The sequence below is a fragment of the Pseudophryne corroboree genome, chromosome 7, assembly GCF_028390025.1.
Source record: "Pseudophryne corroboree isolate aPseCor3 chromosome 7, aPseCor3.hap2, whole genome shotgun sequence".
Lineage (NCBI taxonomy): Eukaryota > Metazoa > Chordata > Amphibia > Anura > Myobatrachidae > Pseudophryne > Pseudophryne corroboree.
This window is the reverse complement of record NC_086450.1, coordinates 117255017-117282811: the sequence shown is the minus strand read 5'-3', so window position 1 is coordinate 117282811 and position 27795 is coordinate 117255017. Positions and strand designations below refer to the sequence as shown.

The following is a 27795-nucleotide window of genomic DNA, read 5'->3' as shown; positions in this document are numbered from 1 at the left end:
TTACCAATATTCTTCCTCAAGCAAGCAAGACAGGTCATTGCTCTCTTTACCTGCATGAGAATAGAATCCTGGCACACACCAGTAGACTCTCATCAGGCTGCACCTACCCTCTTTGCCTAGATGAGTCAGACCGTGTGCCACCTCAGCTAGACTTGGAAGGTATGCTCTGGGGGCTACTGGCTTACCGTGTCCACCTGCCCACAGTCCTGAGGACTCCTGGCCATACCCCTTTGTCCTCCAGACTGCCTCTTCCTGCAGGGAACACAAATTTTTTTCATTTTAATTTTCTATCATGTGTTTGCAATGTAGAGTACCATGAGCATAACTCAAAAAAAAAGAAAAGAAAAAAGAAACATCTCTAGAGGAGAGAAAGAAGAAGAAAATGAAAAAGAAAATGTCAGGTTTGCCATTCACCAACAGGCATATCAGTGTCTATACAAAATTTCCCTTCACCAGTATTCCCATTCTCCACCCTTTGTGCATGATAAGGCACACTGCAGTAATACTGGTGTCATCGTGCTGTTGAGATATATTGGGTTTGCGCAGAACTCTGAAGGACCTAGGAATATGGAGTTTGAACTGTACTTGGGTCCATGTATTGTACCACTCTGTGTGAACGCAAAAGATGAAGAGGAAACTGTAGAGAAACAGAATAGAGGTTGGTGATAGATGAGTTTGTAGAGGTGGAGAAGATTTTATAAAAATTTGACAAATGGATTGGGCACTACGGGGAAGTGGTTCTCTACTTGGTCTACTCCCCTTGAAAAAAATTCTGTGTTTATCGTATCGCTATTGGGACTATCCCAGCCATCAATCCAGTGTCCTGTCCATCCTAAATTCATAGGGAACCCGGTATCTGTGAGATAATTTCCTCTACCTGTGATGGACATGAATCTAGATTCATGAAATGTAACATTAGTCTTCGTGGGTGTCTAGATTTGTCAAAGGGTAATGTTGCATTTATTTTGTTCTTCCCACTAGCCGAATCTGTGTTTTCTATATGGCTTATGATTCCTTACTATATGTCCCTTGGTCCCGTCTATGTGTTTAATAATGTGGCTTGTGTTTTCTGTCTAGGGGATCTATATTGACTATGTGTCCTACTACTCCTACAATCTCTGGCAAAATGCCCTTCCTTCCTACAAGTGTAACATATTATTGACCATTAGGGATCTGGGGTTTGGACTGATGTGTCTTTCCTGTTTGTGCTAGTATACTTACCGTCCTCAACCTCTCCACCTGTTGTTCTTTGCGCCTAGCACTATTCTTGTGATGTTCAATAGCACACTATCTAAGATTAGCTACTGTGACCCCTTTCCAATTTTGCAAAGAAGTCTGCACCCTGACACTCAATGCCTTATTGAGCCCGTCAATTTGCATAGAGACAGCCACCTCCCATTTGCCGAATTAGTGTTTACCAGTGGTCTTATCCAGATGGAGAGTTTTCTATTACTGCAAGAGACAAAACAAAAAAAAAGTTTAATAAGCTTCTAGGTCATGCGAAGTAATTCATTCAATTCTTCTCATCCCGTATTAAGGGTCTGTACATGGTCCAACAAACATTTCCGAGCTCATCTTTACTAGGGGCATTACTAGGAATGAATACTTCTTATATGGTAACTGAAAGAAATACCCAGGGGTTACTTTGTCTCTGTCCGCTTCCTACTGGCAAATACTAATGTGCAGATAGTTTTTTTTTTTCTCCATTTCTGACGTTACTTTCTTGATTTTTTTTAGTTTTATTTTTGGGTTTTACTATATATGTACACAAATGATACCATACTTACCTGTTCCACTGGTCTCAGCCACTTCCCCACAGGCTACTGCTCTTCTTTTACCGGTTGGATACTCCTCTGGGTGCATGAGAAATGGCTGAAAACAATCAGGTCACTTTCTCCTCCTAAATAAAACTTCAACATTCATTAGTACATATATAGGTTACAGTCATATTTTTCATATTTTTATTATTTTCTATAGTTTGTATGCTGGCCGTCACTGCTTCCACATCTACATAAGGTGGTGTACTTGCATTCTCTTTTTTTTTCTACTTGTTTATTGTTGCTACAAGTTCAAACAGTTCTTATATTTCCATTCTTGTCTTATATGACTTTGGTTAGACATACCACCTGCAATACCTTAGGATCAAACTCACCAACCCTTCTTGCTGCCACAGGTTTAAACACTTTGTATGTCTGACCCTTTGTTTTCGGGATTTTATCAGACATATTCTTATCCTTAAGTTCTGCAATACCTCTGGTTCAAAGCTGCCCACCCTAGGGAATTGTACCCTATCTTTGTCAGTCATACGTACCCATTCAGACAAAAAGTCTTCCGTGTGTGATCCATATTTACCACACATAACAAACCTCACTGACCCCTTGGGCCACGGCTCTTCAACCTGAACCCTGGCTACAAAACGTCCACCGCTTGTGCAATTGGATACCATCGCAGACTTTTTCCTTTTTACGTAATCCCCAATGCACAATGCGAATAGACGATTAAAGTTCTTAGAGCGCTTTCACCCACTCCTTCTCCGCTGAGTACCACGACTCACTCCAATAGTGACCACCGCGAACCCAGTGAGGCCCCTATCTGGTTTCTATTCACTGGAAGTGTTTAGGAGTGACTTACCTATTCCAGTGAATATACACCGCTGGAGATTTTCCTGAGAGAGACCAGCGAAAACTCCCTATACACTTTTACACAAATCACGCTTGCGTATGCTCTACACAGCACCACTGATACCGCGATTCTACGCAAAAGCTTGTAAAAGGGGTATCAAGTTGCGCTGTATATATCGCACCCTCAAACGCGCGGTCCAATTGCACAGCATATAGGTACTTGTTACCTATCTGCCATACAACCACGGGTCAATGTACAAACTGTGACCCTCAGCCCGGAGCGTAATACAAAAACCTTTTTACTTCAATACTTCGCAATACTTATGCACTATCACGCTCCTTTGCAAATCACCTCACAATTTGCGTATTAAACCTTATACTAACGTGAGTCCCCCGCATCACGCCACCAAGCCTCCACTTACTTGATGTACCACACGACGGGATCCCGAATTCCCTGGGTTCAAATATCCACTCACTCCTATGTTCGCTCACTCAAATACACTTTGTTTTTCTGTACAGAAAATTTGGATTCATTCAGGTTGGCAGCTTTACCCCAGAGGCAAATAAAAAAAATGCTTTTATACTAATTTTTTTTTTTTTATATATTAATCTGCTTTAGAAACCGGGCAGTTTTGTGCTATTGTAGCGTGACTACTGTCCCACCTTTAAACTAAACGAACTATTGTGTAATTTGTACTTAGCGCCCGTACTCTTACGCACTTTGCGTAAACACGCAACCGTGCGTGTCTCTTACGCTGCGTGCGCAGTCCTGTACTTTGTCCGAGACACATGTACAAAACCGTACGTCCGCAAAAAAACAAATCACACAACTTCTATAAATGTGAGCAATACTAACTATAATCGCTCACTTAACACAACACAGTTTTTTTCTGTATAAACCTTTACAACCAGGCCAGACTGTGTTTGTGCTTAACACTTACTTCCTTAAACATTTATTTTAGTTTGAACTATATAGCAACAAATGTATTCGGTTTCACACAGATCTATAATGACTCTAGCAATAATCAATAATTTAAATGATATGATTCAGATTGGATAGCTATCTTGCAGAACATAACACATAATTATAATAATATTATATATATGTACCATTCACTGGTCTCCTATGAGACTCATTTACCCATTCAGTGCTTCTAATTTGCATATCAAAGCTATGTGCTTTTGCCTGCCTGTAAAAGTGTTTTTTTACTGCTAAGAAAAAGCAGTTACACAGGTTAATTAACATTTCAATGGCTATCCTAAACTAGCAAGCAGAATGAACTAAATCCTGGAGGAAAAAGAAAAAAAACTTTGTTTATATCTGTGTGTAATTCTTACATCAAGTATTCATCTATTAACTCTCACTAGGCCCAGCTGAAACTATTTGTAATTGACTATGGCATGGGTTAAATAAATGCATTGGTAGCTCATAAATGGAGTTTGATGTGACCAAGGAAAGCTGATTATTCTGAGCAGTGAAAACCAGCCATTTAGAAAATGACCATCCCAAAATGGCCGCTGCTCCTCCCCCTTCCACATCCATGAGGGTTACACAAAATGGTGGACAGGCCATGTGGTAGTCCAAAATGGAGGACAGATCACACATCATACAAGCACCAGAAGTTATTTTAGGCCTGAGTTAAAAATAAAAACTATATCAAGGCTATGCAGCAACTTTTAAATATACTTTTAACCCTGCTTAACAGATAAATAATCCAATCTGAATCAAACACAATATGACTTATTTGAACTTTGTTTTGCACAATAAAAATACATTTTAGCATCTTAAATATTAGGAAAAACGCATTGTCCCTTGAAATTTCATATCATTGGCTTACTGATAACACAACAATACATTAATGTGGATGTTATTTTCATCAGCTTCTCGATGCGTCAATCGGAGCCGGTCAATTACAGCCGCGTTTGTAATGTACAGTGCATCATTAAGACCCTGATATCCCGTAAGAGCCCCCATCTATGAATGCCAAATTGATTTCTCACAAATATTTAAAATGCCCGCTCTAATTTATATTGTAAATGCCTGAACCTCTTATTACCATATCCCATGAATGTGCACTATACATTGCAAAACACTGCATCCCATAAGAGAAAACAATACACCCACACATTATCGGAGTTCCAAAGCTCATTGATGTATATAATTGTTATTAAAAGGATATGGATTCAATATATATTACAATGTACAGTATAGCTATAGTTACAACTCATACAGCAAGCAGTTAATGCATACAGTTACATACAGTTACATACAGTTACAGGCCAGCGATACAATTACCATTCCCTCCAATGCATCTTATGTCTCTCTCTCTCTCTGTAAATAAATACAGGAACTGAACTGGCAGCAAGTCCATCATCCTCTGAGACCAAAAAGCCACTGAGCTCCTGTGTGATCAATGTGTTGTCTAGTTTCTGGGGGAGGGGTTCACAATGAGTCACCAGTCCCTTTGTGTATGGTAATCAGGTTCAGCCTTGAAGACATCCAAAGGGCTTGCCTGAGTTTCCTGTCCACTGTCCTAATAAGAGTGATTTTAGCCTTTATACATTTAATCATAATTATCCGCTGCAATGTCCCACAACTTCACAACAAGCATCAAATGAATCTACACATTAATCTGGTTGTTTTAATAGTAAATATGACAGGTCTATCTTGTTTCGTTCAAATAATACACATTCATGACATTACTTCATTAGATCATTTTAAATCATCATGATGTCTGGCGCTTGATATTATTATAATTATGTACTGCATGAAATAAGTGTCGAATCCATCTCTGTGGCATGTCTGTGTAAATGCGTGTGTTGCCATATATTGCTGCGCATATTTGCAAGTACAGCGACTTATATGTGTGTAGTTTGTATGTTCTCTTTATGTAATATTTTTTTGACTTCAACAGAGGTTTAACCACAGGTGGACTCCAATTAAGCTGTAGGAACATCTCAAGGATGATCAGTGGAAACAGGATGCACCTGAGCTCAATTTTGAACTTCATGGCAAAGGCTGTGAATACTGTACTTTACTGTAATAATGTACATGAGATTTGTTAGTTTTTTATTTTTAATAAATTTGCAAAAATATCCCAAAAACTTTTTTCACATTGTCATTATGGGGTATTGTGGGTAGAATTTTGAGGGAAAAAATAAATTTATTCCATTTTGAAATAAGGCTGTAACATAACAAAATGTGCAAAAAGTGAAGCGCTGTGAATACTTTCCAGATGCACTGTATGTATGTCTGCCTGTTATAGGTTACTGCATACTTGCATTTGGCTAGTCTACAATTCACTCCAATGGGTGCAACCTATAGACTAAAAACTGCTTAACGTTGAGATATCAAAAGTGTAGTAAAAATACATTTGTACGAATAAAAAAATAACTATTTATTTTAAAAGTGAAAGTGACAGATCACAGCAATATTGTGTGGATAATGCAGTGTGCAGTTCGTGCAGGAAATAAATATGAATGCTAATTTCTTGTGTCAGAATTTCCACATTAATAAATCTACTTCAAATGTTTCTTGCCACATTTCGTTTCTAACTTAATTGCCAGTGAATAAGGCAATTTGTTTTTGAAGAAACTGAAGAAAAATGGCTGCTGTCTTGCAATTCGTCTTCCACATTGTTCATAAGATGAGTGGTTCATTTATCTAGTAGTCTCTGAACACCTGCATGCGTTTCTTATGGTGACTGAAATTCCAAATTAGCTGTGCGCTATTCTTTCCAAAACTAAGCATTTATGTTTCAATACAAAGTTAAACATTAGTCTGTCTTGCACACCCGTTTCCATTTCCCATAGTAATTTTGCAAACCTTATTTTAATGACAAAATGCAACGTGACTAAAGGCGTCATGTGTGTTCAATCCACACTGTGAAAGAATTCAAAGCAGGATCTTCTAAAATATCCAGATATCAGGGCTGCACTGGGAATGTTCTGTTAGATGCAGACTGCAGAGCACATACTGTATTACTTGATGAATCTGAATGTTCTATAAAGGTCATAAGACAGAAACTATAGTCTATATGGTGCTGGGGAAGAAAAAGAACTACTGTTTTTTTTTTCTCTGCGCTGAAACTACAAGACCACAACCTATATTTGAGCTGCAGCTCCTATTTAAAGGGTATTTGCTACTTTATATCCAAATAAGATAAACAAGAGAGAATTGCTGAAATACAAGAAGCACTGCTGAAATATAAAAATGTTTTTTTTATTATTTTTCCAAAGATTGACATATATATCACCATATTAAGGGGGTCATTCCGAACTGATCGCTCGCTAGCAGTTTTTAGCAGCTGTGCAAACGCATTGCCGCCGCCCACTGGGAGTGTATTTTCGCTTTGCAGAAGTGTGAACGCTTGTGCAGCAGAGCGCCTGCAAAATCTTTTTGTGCAAAACAAGACCAGCCCTGTAGTTACTCTACGTGTGCATTGATTCTAACAACGGTGGGACGGCTTCTGATGTCACACACCCGCCCAGCGTTCGCCCAGCCACGCCTGCGTTTTTCTAAGCACTCCCTAAAAATGGTCGGTTGTCACCCAGAAATGCCCACTTAATGTCAGTCTTCCTGCGTTGGCAGTCACCACCAATTGGATCTTCTACGGACATATTGTTTATTTGGGACTGATTCATCATACTCCACTTCAGTTTATGGGTACCCACTGGATTAGATGCGGAAACCCTGTTGCATGGCAATACAGCACATCTGCCAAGGGACTGCCAAAAATTATCCTGATCGGGTAATATCCCATTTGAACTAACTGATTGAGAGTTCTGTGAAAATGCAATAGTACTATCTCAATGCTTTTTAACCACCAGTGGTGACACAAATAGCGAGACAGTGTTATTGGAGGACTTTTACATGTATTTTATATTTTAATAAATTCTGGTAATTTTTTAACCTATCCGTCTGTTTATACCTATAATTTAGAATTTTTAGTTTATAAATCTTACATTTTTATTTACATTTAGGATATAGGATAAGCAACATCGCTGGTTTCTTTCTTTATCAGTCAGATATTGCTTATCATTTATCTAGCTGCTTCTAGAAGATAACAGATAGAATCTGATTAGTTGCTATGGGCAACATCTCCACTTCTAAAAAACCCACACTTTAGTAAATACACCACATGGATGTGCTGTGGACTTAAGCCTCCATACAAATGGCAGTGTTGTGTCTATCTTTTATACCGCTTTAACATCGCAAACCCAGGTCTAACCCAGGATTTTGAACATGGGTCCAACCCAGGTCAGACCCTTCCATACTGCACTTTCGACCTGGGTTATTCCCGGATTTGCCCCTTACACACTAAACCTGGGACACCTATGTAAACACTATGGATGTTATTTAAAATTAACCTTGTCAGCGTAGGAGGCTACTTCCTCAAAATGTGGACGAGATGATGTTCATCAAATGAACTAAAAATTCCACAAGGATGACCTTTTCCAGCAATTACATCAAAGTACAGAGACTTCTGTAATGGTGGATTCCAGTGGGGATGAACTGATATTGTGTGAGAATGATATACACACTGATGGAGAGAATGAGGATGGTACAATACAGATGTGTCCTCTTAAATCATTGATCCATGTGCTACAAGTTGCGCTACACATAACGCGCGAGTGCTGTGACTCGGTAGCTCCGAACATCTTTTTATGAGGTTTTTTACTGCATAAATGTGTCTTAGAATCAAAGTAATGTAAAAGGACGCATAAACAGATTCTGCTGATTAAAATGATATGCAGCATGCCTATATTCTGTTTGTGACTGTGAGTGTGTTTGCATACTAAATGTAATGCTAAGGTGTTTTCCTGGAAAACACTGTAACGTGGCATTTCGTATGCAGATAGAGTCGCAATTACACACAGAATATAGGGATGCCACATATCATTTTAATCAGCAGAAGCTGCTTGTGTGGCATTTTACATTACTTTGTATCTAAGATGCATTTTCACAAAAAAAAACACAAATAAAGAAGCTCAACGCTACCGAGTCCCGCCATGGCATTGTTCAACTTCAAGGGCTTTTTAGCATGACTGCAGCAAGGATGTAAGAGGACACATCTGTATATCAGTCTTGACACCCCCAGTATAATGTTTCAGTCTTGTCAGTCTTGACATCATAATCCCTCTCATTCATGAGCGATTATTACATGTTCCACTTTTTCTGTCACACTGCTTGAAGTGCAATGTGCTTCTCTGCTGAATGGCAACTAAAAGGTGCAAAATATATTTAATAGGATGAGACCAGATCTGTGTCAGCGCTCAGCAGCACCCTTCTGCACTGGAAAGAATGACCCATGCTACTAATTTTATGAAAACATCTTTAATAACACCTTTTCCAGTGTCAGACACTGCGCATGTTTTTTGTTATATATTTGTTATAAATCAGTAAAGCAGTAATGATATTATTAAAGGTGTCATCAGAGGTTGCCCCCCCCCCCCGACCCCATCCCCCCCCCTCCCCCGCACTACAGTTATCTTATGTGTAGCACTGAGAGTGTGATGCCTCTTTATTTACTGGTAAGTGTGTAATGACCATTCATGTTGTCCTATGACTGGGCATACCACTAGGTTAGAGTGGTGTGGAAGGATGAAAGGGGTGATGTACCATGTGGAGAGATGAGTTCAGGTCTAGAGAACACAATGATAACACTGTAACTGAAAGAGTGAGAACAAGAGTGGCAACATCAGGATAAAAGAGAGATAGCTTTGCGATCATTATGAAAAGTGATTCTACCATGTAAATAAGCTGTGCAAGAGGAAAGCTGTAATTAAAGTTATGCTTTATTTAATTAGAGAGATGGTCTGGCACCCACTTATTATGTTATAACACTGAGCTACAAAGCACTCAACTCGTTTGTTACCTCAGCAACATATACAGGGACACCTGTCCATATATAACTAACCACAGTATTGTGGAAGAAAAGGACTGAGCAAGAGCTGGAAGAAGAGAAGATATTCGGTGGCAGTTGCCTACGTGTGTGCAGCCACATTATCCTGCAAACCATAGTTGCCTACTTTTTGATCTCATGGAGGGAGGTTGAAACGTAAGTACATAGGGCATGTGATGTGATTTTCATTATCCTGCCTCTGTACCTATTGTGCAATCCCATGATTTTGCAGCACAAAACATTGGGGGTAGAGCTATAAATATGCAATTTACAGGAATCACATCATAAAACTTCAATAAGAAAGTGGGCGGAATCAGGGAGGGTGCACTGCTCTACTGTACCTGTAACGCAAGAGCACCCCTCAAATTCAGGAGTCTCCCAGACATTCTAGGACATAGGTCTGCAAACTCGGTCCTCATTACCCCACACAGTGCATGTTTTGCAGGTAACCCAGCAGGTGCATAGGTGTATTAATTACTCACGGACACATTTTAAAAGGTCCGCAGGTGGAGTTAATTACTTCACTTGTGATTCTGTGAGGAGACCTGCAAAACATGCACTGTGTGGGGTAATGAGAACCGATGTTTGCAGACCTATGTTCTAGGACAATAGAAATCATGCCACAATCAGATAGGGGGCTACAGTAGTAAGTCATTAATGTCACCTAATTAATTATCCTAAAAGAGGGCTGGTTCACACTCCACTTTATAGGACTGACAAGGAAATTCTTAAGTGTTCTGGCTGACTCGCAAAATCCAAAACATTCTGATAGGTGAATTGGCTTTCACCAATAAAATAAAATAAGCTGTGTGTGTTTGTGTGTGTGTGTGTGTGTGTGTGTGTGTGTGTGTGTTTGTGTCAGTGTGGTAGGGAATTTAGGGGTCTTTTTACTGGTCTATTTACCAGCTGCTAGCTGGTTGGTTGGTACTTTATCTTTCGTCACTTTATCTCCACCCAAGGCTTAGTAAATACCCCCCATAGATTGTAAGTCTCACTGAGACAGGGACTGATGTTAATGACTAAATAACCTTTGTAAAGAGCTGCGTATTATGTGTGTGCTACCATAGGCATTTCTATAATGGGTGCAGTGTGTGTGCAGCACACGGGCCCCTGGGTCGTGGGGTCCCACACAGCACACCCTGCACTCATATTTAATTACTTACCTCTCCGGAGTCCTGCATCAGCATCGCTGATACCAGAGAAATCACTCGGAAAACGGCGTGACGGACATTTTCCCGGTGATTCACGCTTGCACAGTATCTCCAAGAACATGGCGGGTTTTATGTTTTCGAAGACCCATACATGCGCAATACAAATTACTCTCCGGGAACAGGCAGGCGCCATGTTTCTGGAGACTGGCACCACAAAGAGGAGGGGGTCCACAGAGACGAGTCTGCACATGGGTCCCCTCCTCTCTTAAGATGCCCCTGTGTGCTACTGTAAATAAATAACTGTTAATTAATACCTAAATAATACTGTAACAGGTAGTTGTCTATTCTGGCAAGAGCTTTCAATATGCTAGGGCCCTAAGCTATCATCATCAAGGCCTGTAACAGACTCCTTTCCCTAGCATGATACTGTACACTTTTTTTGGATAGGTGAAAGGTCGCACAGACACCCTATATTCTGGTTCTTTATATTTCATAAATATATATTTGTCCTTTCCCCTTTTGTTCCATATCGTAGATGTATATCCATTAGATCTTGGGAGGTGCTCCTGGGAATGGTATAACTGTAGAAAACTAGAAGAAAAAAAGAAATTCCCTTTTGCGGGCACACACGGACAAGTATATCCTCTTATTGTCAAATACCCTAAGGTAGATATCCAAAAATTTTTAAAATATAACTTTTATTATTGTCCTTAAAACATACGCGAAATATAGTGCAAGTGTAGTTGTGAAAATAAAATAAAATAAAGTGAATTTTAAAAGCTTGGTCACTGTATTAATTTTGAATTCACTATCTCTCTTATCCTTCAGAATGTTTCAATATTTGTTGCAATGTCAGCTACTAGCTGTTTTTACTGATACATTTATGTTACAAATAACCATCTGCTATAATAGTTTGGTAGTACCACCTATATCCTTTCCTTAGTTGTGTGCTTGCAGTGTGCGCATCACTACCTAACTGCACCCTTATTTAAAAGGTTAGGTGGTGAACCATATACATAAATGCACTAAAAGTATGTAATAGCATCCAGTATAAGTATCTTGTGGACACTTTAGGTAGTGCTCTCAATACACTTCTATTCCTATGTCAATATTATGCCACTGTGTGATGAAATATATATCCAGATATACAATCCACATATAGTAAGAGGCTTCAAAATTCCCTCTCTGAGTAACTGATAAATCTAATTGGGATCTTATAATAAATCAGTGAAGACATTGTGCTTTATTCAATAGCACTATACTGATTTTGTTGGTGGTGTATTATCACATTTGTCTAGTCATATGTGTATTCATTGATGTATTAGTTTTGTTTTGTACTTTATTTTGTATTTCCTAGTACACTTTCCATTCCATCGATAAACTAATAATGCAGAATAATTGGTTTACATCTGACAGTCACATGTAGAAACGTTCCCACCTAAATGCTGGGATGCTACATAACATGCTGATGATACTACTTGATTTCTTCACATAGTCACACATTGGGGACTGTATTCTGGCATATTTACACAGTGGAGCAGTCTTATATTCTCTTTAGATCAGTATTGCCTACACGCTGTGGTTATATCCCCACAGTCTTGTGGCGGCCGTCCTGTGTCTAACAGATAATTGCTGCTCACACACGGCGGTATCCTTCTCAGGTACCCCCCGCATGTGTGTCACCCCCCGAGCGGCCCTGGGGCAGCCTAGGTCTAAGTCCCCCTCAATGCCGCGTGTTCAAGCGTGTAGCCGCCATCCGTGGCTCATGTCCAGCAGTGCAGCCTAAGCCTGTGTCCCCCTTAATGCTGCGTGTTCTAGCGTGTAGCCGCTAACCACGGCTCACGTCTGCAGTGTACTAGCGTGGCTGATCTCAATGTATTACAGCCGTCTCCGGCGCGGTATCAGATCAATCACGCCCGCGGCAGCTATAGCTATGACTGGAACTTAGCTATTAGGACAGTTAGCTAGACATGCATCACATTTATATATACACAGTGACTAAGCTATTAAAATGGACATAAAGTAACTGCGTCCGATCTCCTAACGATCGTTTCGCATTTGCTTCATCCTAGGAGACACAGGACGGCCGGCACAAGACTGTGGGGATATAACCACAGCGTGTAGGCAATACTGATCTAAAGAGAATATAAGACTGCTCCACTGTGTAAATATTCCAGAATACAGTCCCCAATGTGTGACTGACTATGTGAAGAAATCAAGTAGTATCATCAGCATGTTATGTAGCATCCCAGCATTTAGGTGGGAACGTTTCTAAATGTGACTGTCAGATGTAAACCAATTATTCTGCATTATTAGTTTATCGATGGAATGGAAAGTGTACTAAGAAATACAAAATAAAGTACAAAACAAAACTAATACATCAATGAATACACATATGACTAGACAAATGTGATAATACACCACCAACAAAATCAGTATAGTGCTATTGAATAAAGCACAATGTCTTCACTGATTTATTATAAGATCCCAATTAGATTTATCAGTTACTCAGAGAGGGAATTTTGAAGCCGCTTACTATATGTGGATTGTATATCTGGATATATATTTCATCACACAGTGGCATAATATTGACATAGGAATAGAAGTGTATTGAGAGCACTACCTAAAGTGGCCACAAGATATTTATACTGGATGCTATGACATACTTTTAGTGCATTTATGTATATGGGCCCTCATTCCGAGTTGTTCGCTCGGTATTTTTCATCGCATCGCAGTGAGAATTCTCTTAGTGCGCATGCGTAATGTTCGCACTGCGCATGCGTCAAGTAACTTTACTAAGAAGAAAGTAATTTTACTCACGGCTTTTTCGTCGCTCCGGAGAACGCATTGTGATTGACAGGAAATGGGTGTTACTGGGCGGATGTACGGCGTTTTAGGGGCGTGTGGCAGGAAACGCTACCGTTTCCGGAAAAAACGCAGGCGTGTCTGGAGAAACGGTGGGAGTGCTTGGGCGAACGCTGGGTGTGTTTATGACGTCAGCCGGGACCGAAAAGCACTGAATTGATCGCACAGGCAGAGTAAGTCTGGAGTTACTCAGAAACTGCTAACTCGGTTTTGATCGCAATATTGCGAATACATCGGTCGCACATTTAAGATGTTTAGATTCACTCCCAGTAGGCGGCGGCTTAGCGTGTGTAACTCTGCTATAATCGCCTTGCGAGCGAACAACTCGGAATGAGGGCCATGGTTCACCACCTAACCTTTTAAATAAGGGTGCAGTTAGGTAGTGATGCGCACACTGCAAGCACACAACTAAGGAAAGGATACAGGTGGTACTACCAAACTATTATAGCAGATGGTTATTTGTAACATAAATGTATCAGTAAAAAACAGCTAGTAGCTGACATTGCAACAAATATTGAAACATTCTGAAGGATAAGAGAGATAGTGAATTCAAAATTAATACAGTGACCAAGCTTTTAAAATTCACTTTATTTTATTTTATTTTCACAACTACACTTGCACTATATTTCGGGTATGTTTTAAGGACAATAATAAAAGTTATATTTTAACATTTTTTGGCCATCTATCTTTGGGTATTTGACTATAAGAGGATATACTTGTCCGTGTGTGCCCGCAAAAGGGAATTTCTTTTTTTCTTCTAGTTTTCTACACGATACTGTACACCACAGATATAAATTTACTGACTTATAATGAAATTGACATCTGGATGCATGGAGAGCAGTTTTGATTTTATTTTTCACTATGGTTGCATAAAAAGACAATCAGAATGCCACGAAAAGCAACTCTATTTCCGGGAAGCTTATAACTCATTGCCCTGCAAATCTGATATTACAGAAGATGCAGGAACATGAATACAAATGAGCAACAAAAGTACCACTGTATCAAGCTACATGACACAAATGCTGCCTCAGGAGATATTGAAAAAGACAAAGCAGAGGGTGTTGTTTAGTAATTAAAAATCCACTCTTGGTCTTTGCTAGGACACACAAGTTTCCCCCATTTAAGACCAGTGGAGGTCATATGTGAGGTTAAAATGACAACTGCACAAATGCACTTTGAACACACTGTGCACCTCATTATCCACTAAGTATGAAGGTTTGCAGAGACATATGGAGGCATTTGCAATAGGGTTCGAGTTTGCCGGAGTTGCGGGATGCTGGCCAATATTTTTTTTAAGAGGCAGTCATTTAAAAGGCATGGTTTTGCCTTGTAAATTACTGCCACTTTAAAAAAAACTATTGTACGAATATGGATGCTGTTTTCACTAATGTATAGCTTAGTGACCTAGAAAGAAACTGAGCTATGTATGATCTCGATGTGATGCTTAACACTTGGCACGTGCAGTGTGCAGACTCCTCAAGTCCAAAATGACTACAGTATTTGCTGGCGTATAAGACTACTTTTTTGCCCTGAAAAACATGCCTCCAAGTGGGGGGGTCGTCTTATACGCCGGGTGCACTTCAGTTGGGATAGACATAGCTGCCATAGTGGCCTTCCTATACTCGCCCGGTGCCCATAGTGGCCTCCCGATGCCCGCCCACCTCATTCTACTCACCATCCAGTATCGCGCGATATCCAGTGCGGCCGCGGCGGGTCACTAGTGCCAATTACAGGGAAATGCAGGGACTGGCCGGAGGCGCTGCAGTCGCGTTGTGGCCGTACAATGGTGACAATGACAGGTACTGTAATGGCACTAATACTAATGGCACTCATGTGAAACCGGTAACACTAAATGCACACAAGGGTATACTTTTATACATTTTACAACTTTCTCCTCGCCCCCTCCCCACTTCTTATGCATACCTTGATAAATACTCCCTATCCAAATCTCTTATCAGGTCATAATATACAGTATGTCACAAATCTGATGTTCTTTTACGTTTTATTTGGTGTGTGGAAGGGGGTAGTCTTATATGGCGAGTATATAACAAACTCTATATTTTGAGTGGAAATGTTGGGGGTCGTCTTATACGCCCAGTCGTCTTATACGCCGGCAAATACGGTATATGTATATAAATATATATATATACACATATATATATATATATATATATATATATGTACAATATATATATATATATATTGCATACCTCAAACGTAAAGAGTTATATATGTATGTATGCATATGTAAATACATAGATATATAGATATACAAGATCTATTTCACATGAAAATCTGACTATATATCAATCAGTAATTAGACAGGTTATCTTGACTCATGAAGTTTTAGTTTACATGTCAATACAGTAGATGGCGCACCAAGACAAACAGTACATGCTATGGTTACGACAATGCAAGTTGACATATATCGTAGAGTCACTGGTCATGTTACTTGCAGCCTTTAGCTGTTAGGTAAAGTAGCAATGGACGGGCACTACTGTCTTTGTAAAATTAGTTCTGCTGAGCAATAACAGACATCGACGCAAATTTACTTTGTTGGTATTTAATTTGTTTACCTATGTGCATATCCTAAGGAATGTAAATTTACCATTTTAACACTTTCAGGGAAAATAAAGTGTGTTTATTTGCACTCTCTGCTAATCCCAAATGATTGCTTGTTATGCATTTCACTGTTTATAAAAGTGGCCTTTACTGCGAGGAGATTGAACTAGTCAACTGCGTTGCTCGAAAACGGAAAAAAAAAATGTGTTGTGTATTCTTCAAAGCGTTCATCTAAAATTTACTGTATCATGACAGTTTACTGTATCCAGAATGCTAACTGTATCCCGAAATTTGAGTGTATCCCAAAAGTTTATTGTATACTGATAGTGTTAGAAAGAATTAATTACTGTATATCAACTGAATTTAGGGCAGGAAAAAATTAGCAAGGGATTCGCTGCAGTTTACAACCCAAAGAGAAACATCATGCGCTCCCACTCAATGTTTTTTCTGTGAGAAAAAAATCACGACTTTGACGTATTATTCCTCAACAACCTGACCACTTAACAAAATTCTGCAACCTTATTGCATATCTACACCCAATTGAATTACACCTGAACCATCAAAATCGGTGTTGACATTACAGAGTAGTTGCTCACACAAAAATTGCTTAGCCAATTAAAAGATATACAGTAGATATAGAAATACATCATGTCCTAATAGGTGTCTAAGGATCAATAAGTCATACACCCACCTCTTCTCAGTGTAGTACGCATTGGGGGTCATTCCGTGTTGATCGCTCGCTAGCAGTTTTTAGCAGCCATGCAAACGCTATGCCGCCGCCCACTGGGAGTGTATTTTAGCTTAGCAGAAGTGCAAACGTTTTTATCGCAGAGCGGCTACAACATTTTTTTGTGTAGTTTCAGAGTAGCTCAAAACCTACTCAGCGCTTGCGGTCACTTCAGACTATTCAGTTCCGGATTTGACGTCACAAACCCGCCCAGCGTTCGCTCAGCGTTCGCCCAGCCATGCCTGCATTTTTCCTGGCACACCTGCGTTTTTCTGCACACTCCCTGAAAACGGTCAGTTGCCAATCAGAAACGCCCAATTCATGTCAATCACTCTGCCGCAAGCAGTGCGACTGAAGTGCATCACTAGACCCTGTGCAAAACTACATCGTTCATTGTGCCCGTACGCCATGCGTGCGCATTGCGCTGCATACGCATGTGCAGAACTGCCGGTTTTTAGCCTGATCGCTGCGCTGCGAATAAATGCAGCTAGCGATCAACTCGGAATGACTCCCATTGTGCATGTGATTTGCATTGTGTGTGTTGGGAAGGGGGTGAGTCTCTTAATGAATTTCTAGTGCTGAACGTTCCCATCTGTGGGTTGAGTCCCTTGTGCTCCTAAACAGTCACAGTCTAAGTAACTTCTGTAGGAGGCTTGTTGAGCAGTTCATTGCTATTTGCCAACTTCAACACCAGGTCAGGAAGAGGAAATAGACAAGAATCTATTAGAGGACACCTCTAAAACTGCATTTATAGGAGAGGTAATAATCATAGAAGACTTTAATCTACCTAGGAGGTGTCTGCTGCAAGTTCCATTAAAAGTAGGGACAGTCTGAATTCTCTTCAGGGAGCATCCCTCCAGCAATTGGTGAGGGAGCCAACTCGTAAAGACTCAGGGGGGTATTCAATTATTTGAAAAGTTAGACACCCAAACGACATTTAAAAAAATGGAATATCCCCCTCAATATTAGACTTAAGGCCTATACACACTAGAAGACTTGAAAGCTGTGAAAGATGAAAAATTTGGAAGATGAGCGATTTACCTTGAACTCCCTGACAAATGATATTGAGTGTACACACTGAGCGATTTTACAAATGATACGAACGGTGAACGATCTGCTCTGCTGGGATTGAGCTGCATGCATGGAAGACTGACAACCTGCTTTCAATGACCACGAGTGCATGCATCGTTCATCATGTACACACTAGAAAATTTGAACAATAGATCAAAACCGCCGTTATTGCTCAAATCAATGGAAAAAATCTTCCAGTGTGTATGGGCCTTTACAGTAATACTAACAAATGGTGACAGAATATCTGACGTAAATGTGCGTGAAAACCTGGGATCCAGTGATCATCAAGCAGTATGGTTCAGAATAAAGACAGAGACTGATCAAACACACACAAAAACAAAGGTGTTAGATTTTAGGTAGGCTGATATTGTAGGGATGGTAAAACATGCAAGCGATTCTTGGCAGAGTGGAGGAATTTGGAAGGACTGCAGGCGAAGTGGGAAATATTAAAACGAGCAATACTAAAGGCAACAGACCTTCGTATCAAATATCAAAAGTGTTAGGAAAAACACAAGGAAAAGGAAGCCAGTGTGGTTTGCGAAAGTAGTACCAAGTATTGTGAAAGCAAAAAAGAAGGCCTTTAGGAAATATAAACAGACAGAGAATATTGAAGACAAAGAGGTGTATCTTGCTAGACAAAAGAAGGCTAAGAAGGTAATCAGATGTGCAAAGGTACAATGAGAAAATGGTGGGTATAGGGGGCAAAACTTTTTTTAGGCATATATGCGAAAGCGGAAAAACAAAAGGCGGAATAAAAAGACTAAAGACGGAGAGTGAGAGTCTTGTTGAGGGAGACAATATAATAGCAGATCATTTTAATCATTATTTTTGCTCAGTATCCACTACTGAAGGAGAGGGGAAGAGGCCAGAATTAAGTTGCAAGTATATTCAGAAAAATGAGGTAGAAATAAGCAGCGGTGGCTCCTACTTACTTTAAGTAAGAGGACTGGAGACAAGGAGTCCAGAGTCCTGGCACCTCTACAATGAATCCGGCAGGTACAGGTACCAGTGCATATGCAGATGCTTCAGTGCGACTGCGCATGTGCAAACCCTGGCTTCTATGGACTGCATCGGCTGCAGTCCATAGAAGCCGTATTGGGCTATGTGACTTCCTACAGGAAGTCAGCTCTCTGCCTATCGCAGCTTAGTCTGGCAGTACTGGATGGAGGAAACACCTCCAATGGGACTGCCGTGTGTGTCAGTGACTGGCAGGCAGGACTTTCAATAGGAAGTCACTGCCAGTCATAGGAAGCCAGTGCAGTGCACTGGGGTGGTGGATTTCACCTGGGGGGCTGCAGTCCTGCAAACCGTAGGTAAAATCCACCACTGGAAATAAGTACATTTACAGAGGAGAGGGTCCTAACAGAACTCTCAAAACTGAAAGTGGATAAATCAATGGAGCCAGATGGAATACATTGAAGAATACAAAAAAAGTTTAAAGGGGTGCTGGTAACACCATTAACAGAATGATTTAACCAGTCACTTGCTACAGGAGTAATCCCAGAGGACTGGAAAAGAGCGAACGTAGTCCCCCTGCACAAGAGTGGAAGCAAGAAGATGCTTGCAATTACCGATCAGTGAGTCTTACATCAGTAGTGGGGAAATTGATGGAAACACAGTTAAAACAAAGAGTTGTAGAATATTTAAACTCAAGCAATTTACAGGTTCCCAAACAACATGAATTTACTGGGGGGATTATGTCAAACAAAACGTAATTTACTTTTTTGACTGGATGACAAAAGTAGTAGATGACGCTTAACTATACTTTAATAAGGATTTTGACAATGTCCCACATCGTAGACTGTTAAATAAACAGTCGAAAGTTTCAGATTGGATTCTTACTGTAGATGGTTGAATGAATAAGATTTTGGTTGTAGGATATAAAACAGAGTTGTAGTAAATGGAGTGCATGCCCAGGAGGCAAAGGTTACCAGGGATCTGTACTTGGACCAGTGCTACTTAATATCTTTATTGGTGACATTGCAAATTATATTGAAAGTAAAGTATGCCTTTATGCAGATGACACAAAGTTATGCAACAGGGTGGACATACCAGTAGAAGTAAAACAATTGATGATCTACTGTAGGTCGACTACAGGAATTATCAAGAGTGTGGGAACTACAGTTTGAAGCCAAAAACTGCTAAATCATGTACTCGGATCTCAAAAATCCAAAGGCTAAATATAGTATTAATGCCACTAAAATGGAAACTACTGAGGAGGAAAGGGATCTAGTTGTCATTATTTCAGGGTACTTAAAGGCAGGTAAGCAATGTAACAAAGCAATGAGGAAGGCTAGTCAGATGCTTGGTTGCATGGGGAGAGTAATCAGCAGCAGAAAGAAAGAAGTAATAATGCCACTGTATAGGTCATTGGTACGGCCTCATCTAGAATACTGTGTTCAATTCTGGAGGCCATATCATCAGAAGGATATTAATACGTTAGAGACTGTACAAAGAAGGGCAACTGAAATGGTGCATGGCCTGCATCACAAAACTTGCCCTGAAAGACTAAGGGGTATATTAATTGCTGTCGAAACTGCCATCTTGATGGAAAGACGGCAGTTTTTGACTTTTTCAGGTTGGAAGGGGTTCCAAGCTATTCAATCCCCGGCTTTTTTTTCTGACAAGTTGGGGAATTCGACTTGTCAGAAAGAACATGGATCGGTAGAATAGCCACCTATATGCGTGTTTGTGTCGGAAACGGGACCAAATTCAACAGGTTTTGGTCCCGTTTCAGACAATCTCAATCTGACTTAAAAAAGTCGGATTGAGGTGAGGAGATGGGGGAGTGGGGCAGCGGGCTATGGGCAGCAGGGCAAGCAGATACCTTATGATGGGTGCCCCCATTGGCTAAGCACCTCTCTCCCTGCAGCGCTCCCTGTCCGGCACTGGGCTACACGGCTGAGTGACGTGATGTGCGGCTCCCTCCAGCAGCTCCCTGTGATCTCATACACGAGGAGTTGCTGACAAAAGCAGCACGGACGTCGGCAAAATCAGACAGTTGGATTAGGCTCATAGCCGACCGGATTTGGCCACTCAATTGAATAGGGCTCGGCAGATCCATTCCGACAAATGCATGTCGGAATGGATCCGACAGTAATTGAAATTACCCCTTAAAGATCTTAATATGTATAGTTTGGAGCATAGAAGAGAAAGGTGGGACATGATAGAAACTTTCAACATATCAAGGGTTCTAACAAAGTACAGGAGGGGAACATTCTCCAAAGGAAGAGAAGTACTGTATTAAAATATGAGGTACTGTAGGTTCAGGGGAATTGTGAGATTAAATTACTTCACAGAAAGGAATATCCTCCCATCAGAGAGTAGAGCAATTGTTCGGGATAGGCATAAGTATATTCTTATAAATAAATAAGGATAAAATAGTGTTTGAGGTACTGTAACAATATAGTTAAAAATGGGTAGAATAGATGGGCCAAGTGGTTCTTACCTGATATTAAATTCTATATTTCTATCAAACTCTATCTTTCTTTTCTGATAGCAGGGGTAGGAGAGAGAGTGTATGGTTTCCTCTATCTGTAGTGTTCCTACAGTGCTAGGCTGCTAGCTACAAAACAACTTTTGCTTTGTGCCATTATAAGAATACTACAGTAATTTCAATACTGTCATACTGGTGTGAAGGTTAAGTGGTGGAGAGAGGATGGGATAGGGAGTCTAATTGTAATTCTTTGCTGCAGTGTTTGCTTTAACCCCTGTTGGAATCATGAGAGGGAGAAAATTCATCATATGCTGTACCCTCTTCTTTTTAGACTCAAATTGTATTAAGCTACATTTGCGGGATCCAATTTACTGTTGCTTGCTCCTATGAAGAGCTGTTTGTACAGTGAGACAGATTGAAATATTAGAATGTGGTAATAAGATACTTGCCCATGTTTTAGGAGGACTTCGTATATAAAATATATATCTACTGTGTCCTTTGAGGTACATATAGCTATACTTAATGTGTCATTTGAGGCACATATAGATATACAGTACTTAATGAGTTCTAGATGGTAATTTGTTGGTACTCATACATTAGGTTAATGGTACTGGTCTCATCAGAATTTGCATCTAGCATTGCAGTAAAAAAATAAAAAGTAAAAATAATAATCAAAATAAATACAAAAATCAAAATAGCAATAGGGCTTTGATGCTCACATATAGTAGTTTTTCATCTCTTTCTTCAGTAAAACTTTATTTGTGGTTTTAAATGCCATATTCTTTTAGAACAGAAATAAAGATGAGCGCGACTAAGCAATTAATTGCTATGGCATTTTCTGTTTCCAGAGAACAGTTCAATCTAGTTGAAAACCCAATAACAGGAGGATATGTTTTGTGTTCCATTATTCTTCTGTTCCTCGACACAGATATGGAAACAGACTCATATTTTAGAGCAGTGGGGCATGAAGCCTAGCTCTGGAAAACTGAATTCAACAGCCAAGTGTACTTAGCATTGCTGAAAATCATTATCACTATCAAAATGAAGAGACAAATAGACTTTAGTTGGAAGAAACAACCTTTTCTAAGGCTACAAATTAAGCAGTCTAGAATATGTTTGCAAAACATTACCAGTTAGCAATCAGATCATACGTCTAATAAACAGCATTAAACAAGTACTTGCAAGCATTCAAAGCTCCTTGGGAAAAATAAATTATATACTGTATATGCAAACCGCCACACGCCTCTTCTGCAGACTCACACAGTAATTCCAATTGTCAGGATTTATTTAAAATAAATAAGTTAACTCTGGAAATGTGTACTGTACTTCTATAAATTTTGTTAACTGTGTTTTTATTGCACAGTGATTTATAAATAATTATAGCCATAATTGTAGGCCCATACTTTTAGGTAAATGTATTATAGCGGCACAGGTCGTAGCGAAGCAGGAAGGGACATCGACAAGATGTATTAGCATCTTGTCTGCCGAAGCGGGAGAACGAAAGCTCCCCACTCCGGCGATGTCCCCCTGAACTCACAGTGCATCAGCTCAGAGCTGACGTGCTGTGTCTACTTCCCGGAGGGCTCCTGTGCGCATGCGCGAGATCTCGCTACTCTCGCGAGATCCCCAGCGCAGTCCGGAACCAGAACCCGCCACAGCCAGGGCAGCTCTGCCCATGCTGTGGTCTATGGACATCCCCACCTGCAGCTGCAGGTGTGACTGTTCATACATTGCCCCCACATATCAGCCTGCTATCCTATAGATAGCAGCACCGATCGTTGTGCCTACACTGTAGTCTTCTTACATGGGGGAGAAGTGGTATAGCGTACATAACGTGCGCTGATACCGCTTCTCCCCTATATCGCACCTTTGTTACCTATCACTGCAAAGTAGGTTTATTAACATTTCCCATTACTTAGAGGCAATATCAAACCTGGTTAAAGGAATTGCAATAGTCAATGCACTATATTAACAGTGCATAAATTAGACATGAGCGAGTTCAGATTTACTCTGATTTTCTTGGATCAGCTCTCACGTGTTTTGGATAGCCAGTAACATTTATCTGGATAAATCTGAACTTGCTTTATGTTTGTTGAAAAGAACCAAGTGAATCCAATCCTGCTCATTACATTTATATTTGGGCATTGTCCCGTTCCTCCAATGGCCTGGTTGGGGAATCGGGAATATTAAACATATGTAAAAATCCAGATTTCTTGATCCCAACCAGAAATGATTGGGAACAGCAAATAGAACATTTTTAACATGTTTAATTTCCCTGATAACCCGACAGATCACCGACCATCGCTGGCCGCTGATTGGTGGATTCGCTAATTGGCCCACCTGATGTATGGCAGCCTTAAGATGTATTTAACAGGATTTGGATACACATTGATTGTGAGGAACAATGGAATTTCCTGGATGACACTTAGCAGTGAGTTTGACTGGTAGGGTTTATTGTTGTGTTGTCATCAGAAATACAGATGTCAAATAGGCAGTCATCGCTGATTGGTGGGAAGATTATTAGCTCAGTTTTCATCTTCCTAACATATTGGGAAGTAAGAGAATTATTAGTTATGAGTGAGTGAGGGCTTTCGCATTTTTGTAGTTTATTAAATTCTACACACTGATACAAGATCAACTATTCCAAGTCCGAGGCTATGCTGCTTCATGTCCCTCACCGAGAGGCTGAGTCCCTTCGTGCCAACTTTAATTTTAAATGGCAGCCCACAAAGATTAAATATTTGGGGATTTATTTGACCTCCCGCTATGACTCTCTCTTCCGGGAAAACTTTCCACCCCTCCTCACCAACACACTCGCTGACCTGACATCCTGGAACAGTCTTTTCATTTCGTGGCTGGGCAGGATCATAGCGGTTAAAATGACCATAGTCCCCAAATGGCTTTACCTTTTCCAGACCCTCCCGGTGGCAGTCCCGGCCTCCTTTCTTCGCACTATCCAACGAGCCCTCGTGCATTTTATCTGGAACCACAGACCCCCCCGCATCGCTGCCAATACCCTGAAACGGCCAACCTCCACTGGCGGTAGGGGTCTTCCTGATATCAAACTCTACTATCTAGCCTCCCACCTATCCCATATTGTCACCTCTTATGTTCCTCTGGGATCTGTATCCTGGTTGGATATTGAGGCAGCCCTCGTTAGCCTCTCGGACCTGACCCCCTTATGGGGTCTGCCCTCTACCTCCCGACCCCCAACCTCCAAAATTCTCCCCACTATTAAATTTAACCTTAAAATTTGGGACTCCCTCTCCCTGAAGATGGGTCTTACCACTACCCCCTTGCCCTTGACCCCTATCTGGCAGAACCCTATGTTTCCTCCTGGATTTTCAATTACGAGATTCCGTTCATGGATAACGCTGGGCTTCAAATTCCCAACTAATTTTGCCGATCGGGATCAATGGCTGTCCCTACCTGACTTTCAACAGAAGACCCCTTTGTACCCACTTAATCCCTTCCAATTTCTACAAATCCGCCACTTCCTAGGTTCTCTGCCCTCCTCCGCCTTGCTTCGTGTCCTCACCCCCTTTGAAAGTTTATGCATTAACTCTTACCTCTCCAAAGGCTTAATCTCCCAACTTTACTCCCTTTTACCAGATTCTTCCCTTCCCTCCTCCCGGCCCCACGAGCTCGCATGGGAACGTGATCTTGGGCCTCCCCCAGAGAGTGAGGATTGGGAGGACATGAGACTGGGGATTGCTAAATGCTCTATTGCTACTGCTTTTAAGGAGACGGCCTACAAAATTTACTACCGTTGGTACTACACTCCTGACAGACTTAACAAACTCTTTCCGTCTTCCTCCTCTAATTGCTGGAGGAACTGCGGGTCTAGAGGCACTATGCTGCACATATGGTGGACCTGCCCATCCATCGCTTCCTTTTGGAACCTAGTCCACTCCCTCCTTAATTCGCTTTTGGATTCCCCCGTGCTGAAAGATCCCCGGATCTTTTTGCTGTGTTACCCTCCCCCGATGCTTAATAAATTCTCCCAAAAACTGGCCACACATATTCTAACGGCGGCGAAGTCGCTGATAGCTCTTAACTGGAAGAACCCCTCTCCGCCCTCTCTCCCGTCCCTTAAAACTAAAATTTGGCATATTGCGTCAATGGAAAAGATTACATATTATCTCCACGACCGGGGTCACATTTTTGAGCAGGTTTGGGCCCCCTGGCTCGCTGCTGAACGTAGATCGCCGCCCCCCCTCTTGCTCCTAGTTCCTTCCGCAGACCCATGAGCATTGCCTACTGCTCCTCCTTCATGCCTCCCTCCTCTTCTTCTCTTTTCTCTCTCTCTCTCCTCTTCCTTCTCTCTTTCTTATCTTCTCTCGTCTCTCCCTTGACCTCCCTCTCCCTCTTTCTCCCGATCTATCTATTTCCATGATATGTACTGTAAATAGATTATACCATGGTTTCCCCCCTGTCCCCCTTTCCCTTCTCCCCTTCCCCCCCCCCCCCGGATCTCATACTTGATTGTTATTGTTCTTTCTTTTTTTATTAATCTCGCTGTTTATTTTAAAATCTGTGGTTTCTGCTGGACGTTGGATCTTATGGCCACCTGTCCCATGTGTTCATGTAATGTTTCCCTATTATGTTTAACCACGTACAAATAAAGAATTTAAAAAAATAATAATAATTCTACACACTAGAGGTGCATTCCGAATATTGATCCAATTGTCCGTTTGGGTGTTATCATTCACGCAACGCAAGCCACGCATTGGTAATGACATCCTTATGTCAACCCCCTTTTCATTCCCTTAGGGGAGGTTTATTAATATTCTAATTATGTAGTTTTCCTATTTCCCACCTGAAGAATACCTATGTTACATTTCAGTTTCCTAACATATTGGGAAGTAAGAGAATTAGTGATGAGTGAATGTGTGAGAACTTTCGCATATATATATATATATATATAAATAGGAAAAAAGGAGGGTACCCAGTAGCGCTAAGCGAATGATAGAGCAGCACCTCTAGAAGAACCTCCTGTTAGCAAAGGTTCGGGAGAAAAGAGTAAACAAACAGATCTGAGGTCGCTTACATGTATGGTACTGTTTCGATAATATTAGTACATCAGTTTAAAACAAAACAATTTTCAATTACATAGAATCAAATTTATTCATAAAAGTACAGAATAAAACATAGTACGTCTTTGTGATTTTAAAGAGGACGTCTTCGGATATATCCGGTTTTACACTCAGTTTTTAGTGTATTTCTTTGTTGAAACATACAATACAGAAGTAGAACAATAGATAGAACCAACGCATTTCATCCCTATCGGGACTTCATCAGGGGACTTTATCTAAACAATAAAATAGAACAACTGAATATATGAACAGTACCAATTTCCAAATATATATGATTCTTTACAACATATGTGGAACCATACACACCAAAATGCTCAAACAATGATGTGAAGAAAATCTGATGAAATGTATAAACCTCTGTTTAAACCAGGTTATCTGGATATGATCTTCTAGGGGAAGACAATAAAGTCTAGAGGGCAGTGCACAGGTAATCAACAAAATTATCAGCATAATTATAGAAGAACCAACCAGTGAGAGAAATCAATTGGCCTTTCTTTTGTGAAAAAGCCAAAAATTATGTTGGGTTGCAGGTGTGCCACTAAGCTGGAGTTGCAATATATATCTCTAGAGTAATTAGTGTGGACCACTACTGGGTACTACACTAAAAAAGGAGCTTAGTGTGTGGCGCACTCTTTTGAAATGATTATTAGTTAGTAAAATATAACTTTTATTTCGACATTTAAAATAAATCTCTATATCCAGGCGTGTGGGTATATTTAATAGCCTGAGAGTGAAACCTTTGTAAAGTCATTGCCCCAAATACAAAATATTTGGATAATGGTTGATTTACCAGTATAGTGGGGGCAAAAGAAATTATATGTTGTCAAGCTAAGTGATATGTTATTGAGAATTTATTGTGCTGTAATGGCTATCCATATCGCCTATTAGCAAGACTTAATTAGTCTCAAGTCTCAGACGTGAGTCTGGCATTGACTGCTCTTTAAGAAGAATAAATAGCTGTTTGCAAAGAGAAGCTTTCTGTGCTCAAAGGTTACAATAGTTGATACCAATCACAGAGGTAAGTTTCATAATTACCTCAAAGAGAACCCCTGCGTAGATCTCCCAGGTTACTCCTCATCCTACTACCAGGGTAGTATAAATATGAATTGTAACATGTGTACACTCTGTCTGCCAGTCTATTGTCCAGACTGCAGTGGTCGTACATATGTAATTTGATATGTTATTTTGTATCCATAACGGTGAGATACAATTGTGGCCAAGAGGAGCAATTTATGCAAAAGAGCAGATAATACACTGTCTCAAAACTTTCGTAGAGAGTACTGTTGATCATATACGGGGACACTATAACAAAATTGTAAATAGTATAGGTAAGTAGTCCCTGTTCTCTCAAAGAGAAAGCA

The 27795-nt window shown here is 40.4% G+C and overlaps 1 protein-coding gene across 1 annotated transcript in view; it reads right to left on the bottom strand.

Annotated features, from left to right (window-relative positions):
- STK39 (serine/threonine kinase 39) overlaps positions 1–27795 on the bottom strand; it is a 604781-nt gene that overhangs the window by 126668 nt on the left and 450318 nt on the right. The window lies entirely within an intron of this gene.